Here is a 3,736-nt window from a genome sequence, read left to right as displayed (position 1 = left end):
TATGTTTGTGGTTGTAATGTGACAAAATATGGAAAAGTTCAAGGGGTATGAATACTTTTGCAAACCACTGTGTATATATATATATTCTTTATATACAGTGACTTTTGGCATTTTTTTAATAATTTAGTCAAAAATATATGTGTCAAGTAAGAATTTGAAGTATAATTTTGAACTTGACCTTGGCTGGTTACTAAAAACAGGTTTTCATCTTGACTTATCTAAAATTGATCTCTCTTGCAGGAATGCTAATCCTCTCACATGCCTCGTTCTTGAAACTCTCGTGTAAAAATTAGATGAATTGTGAGTGAATGTCACTGGCGTTCCTCAGGGCTCATTGTGATTGTTAAGTGCAATGAACGGTTAGACATCTCTTGACATCTAATCACAGCAGCGATCTGACATTACAGGTGTGAGTGAACAGAGCTGTAGCACCCCTCAGTCACAGCACAGCTTCCCACCCTGAGGACAACTGTGCTTTGAGTCAGAACTTGAGATCTTAGGTCTGGAAACAAATTCACTTTCTGCTGTCAATAACCCATTGCCTTTAGTCACACTGCTACAACACTATGACTCAGAATAACACAGAGGTTGTGTCTGAAGCAGCTGAATGATGTCCAATAATGCAGGTTGTGACCCGTTTTGTGGTTATTTTCTTGTTCTCTTTCTAAATCATGGTTGCTGTCACTAGTGTTGTAGTACTTGAAACTGGTCTTGGTCTTAAGACCGGTCTCAAGACCAGTTTTTGATGGTCTTCGTCTTGTCTCGGACTCGAGACACTGTGGTCTTGGTCTTGACTTGGTCTCAGGTTAGGTGGTCTTGACTACAACACTAGCCTGTCACAATGATGTAATAGGAGTTCAGGCCATGATTTCCAGTTCAGAAGGTCCCGAATAGCGCACAAAATGTGTGCTTGTGTTTTCTTTAACCATTAAAATGAAAACGTAGCCTATTTAATTTTGTAATTGTCATTTTTCCAATTTAGTTTAAAAAAACTGCACCACTTGATTATTATTTTTTTCTCATTTTATATTATAATTCATTTTCTGCCAATATCATTGCTTGTCATCTGGCTAAAACAGCTCAATATATTTGAACTTTTTTTCATAATTTTCTCTTATTTTATGGTTCATTAAACACAATATATGAATACATTTTGCAGATAAAAGTCATTATCAGTCCAAGTCAGTCTCCATTTTTGATGCACTTATGTGTCCAACACATTGATTAAAATGTGTACACACATGCTGGTATTACTTAGTGACCTTTCGCACCTAACTACTCATTGTTAGTAGATGTTTATGGGTGGGGGGTTGTTTAAACAAGTAACAGTTTTCCAATAAAAGACTGTTTCTGGAAACCGAAAGCAAAAACTCTTTTTCTTTTTTTCTCGAATGGCCTACATCAGGTTTAAACTGTGAGTGTTTTCATGAAGCCAGTGCTTCCAAAGTAAATAGTGCTGTGCTACATGAACCAAACATCAGAGTCAAAAGCTTGTGGCCAGTCAGCAGCCCTCATTCTACGGTCTGTCACTGAAACTCTACTGGCCCGATTGTGGCCCGTAATGTGAGCCATTTCCCCGACTTGTGACTCCGATTTGTTTATTGTTTTATAAAGTGCTCCTTCATTCCCTCTGCTGAGATCACTGCAAGCTATAGAATCATTTTAGTCCTGAACTTTCAGCAAAAATAGCTAAACTCTGGCTGCCAGACAATGTTCATTAATAACGCCAAGCTCCTGATGACATCCACAGTATACAGGGAAGAAAATCTGGTTATAAACATTAGAGATGGCTGACACCTGTCTGCAGCTACATTAGCAAGTTGTCACATTGCCAGGAGTGAAAGGCTCCTGACCACAGTCCTCCTGTAACCCTCGACGTCAGCTGGGAGGAGCTGACACTGACTGCTAAATACATTTATTTTTCACAACTTTTCAAGCAACTGCATCCACGTTTGCCTTTTAAACGGATATTAACATTCGAGAAAACCATGAAGGTGTCCCAAAATGTGCTTTTAGCCGGATTCATTATTACCAGCAAAGGCAAAATATCTCATGAACACATTTTTGTGAAATGTGCAGAAAGTTTTTATTGGCTGAACAGCTACGACTGATTTACCATTTGGAGTCAACACAGTTCAAGATGGCTACTTGCAGCCAGCTGACTAAACAACACAAAAATTGGCTACAACACTATGAAATCACCACTCTTAGAGGATGTTCTTTCATTTGTTTAATTTTGTACATAAAAAAGATGCCAAAAAACTATTTTTTTCTAATCTTCAACCTTCTGGAATTAAAAAACAATAAAGACAAAAAAATAAATATAGTTGCAGTTAGCTACAGTTTTTGTTTTAGATCAAAAAGTTTAAAAAAATGAAATCACTCATTTCTATAGCAATTCCTCACGTCAGATTAAATCTGCTACTGAGTTCAAACAGAAGGCTCACACCTTGGAGAGCTGTTGCAGAAAGCAGACTGACATAAATCCAAACACCACACACATTAATCGAAACAAAGCAGAGGATTAGGAACTTCTTTAAGAAGGTAAATCATCAGAAAATGTTATAAAACATGTTGGTTATCATTCAGCTGTGCTTAAAATCTAAACCAAGTGCAAAGAAAATAGGAAAGCGGTAAAAGGGAAGCGTACTGGTCGACCAAAGAAGACATCAAAGTGTCAAGATGTACAGAGTCAATGGGTAGAAAGTCTGAGACTGAACTGTGAGAAATTACATAAAAGAAATGAGAATTACTCACAAAAAGCCATCAACACCCATAGAAAAAAGGTGGCAAAAAATGGTAAATGTTCTGAACTTCTACAAGTCAGTGGGCTAAAGAAATCAAGTCATGGACTGTGGGTGACTGGACGAAAGTGTCATGCCAGGTAAAGGCCGTGGGTATGCATTATAAAGTCTACTTTGAATCTTTGGACACTTTTTTTTATTCTATCAATTGAAAGGATGTTTGATTGTTGAAGATTTCATTCTTCAAGCTGATAATATTTCTCATCAAAGTACAAAGGATGAGAAAACTTTTCTTTAAGACTGACATAAAGTGTCAAAGGACACTGGCCCAGTGTCCATTTAAAAAAAAGGTCATTGACAAAGCTCCAACCTGCAAAGCTGATCTAGCAACAGCAATAAGAGACAGCTATAGCAGAAGCAGAAGCATTTATTGTCATTCACACACAACATCAAGATGCAGTGCAGAACAAAATTGCAGTTTAGAACATCCGTCCGGAGAAACACACACAGACAGACATGGAGGAATGAATGTCCAGGGCCCTGCGCAACGTAGTGCGCTGCCTTGCAGTTTAGAATACACACACATAGGAAGGATGAGTTAAAAAAAGAGCTTTGATCTTGTCTTTTATATTAAAAAATGTAGGGGTCATCTCGAGTGAAGAAACAGGAATTACTGCCTCAAAGCAGGTCTCGCACAGGCCTGAGAACTGGCAGGAACGCTGAACTCTTATTTTAGGCCATGATGGGTCATTTCATGATTCAGAATGTTTAAAGCATTTGTTAATCATAATAATGACATGTCACAAAGAATATAGAATCACTTCTATTATTTTATTGTGCCTAAAAAGAGTAATGAATGAATGAAGCACAGAAATCACCATGTTTTCATTGTGTTTTTATAAATCACTGTTTTATTTTTACTGAAACATCAGTAATATAATTTTGAGTTTTCTTAAGAAAATCTTACATTTATATGGACACAAGTTCAGATG

Source organism: Austrofundulus limnaeus, unplaced genomic scaffold (genome assembly GCF_001266775.1).
Source record: "Austrofundulus limnaeus strain Quisiro unplaced genomic scaffold, Austrofundulus_limnaeus-1.0 Scaffold123, whole genome shotgun sequence".
NCBI lineage: Eukaryota > Metazoa > Chordata > Actinopteri > Cyprinodontiformes > Rivulidae > Austrofundulus > Austrofundulus limnaeus.
Note: the sequence above shows the minus strand (reverse complement) of the source record.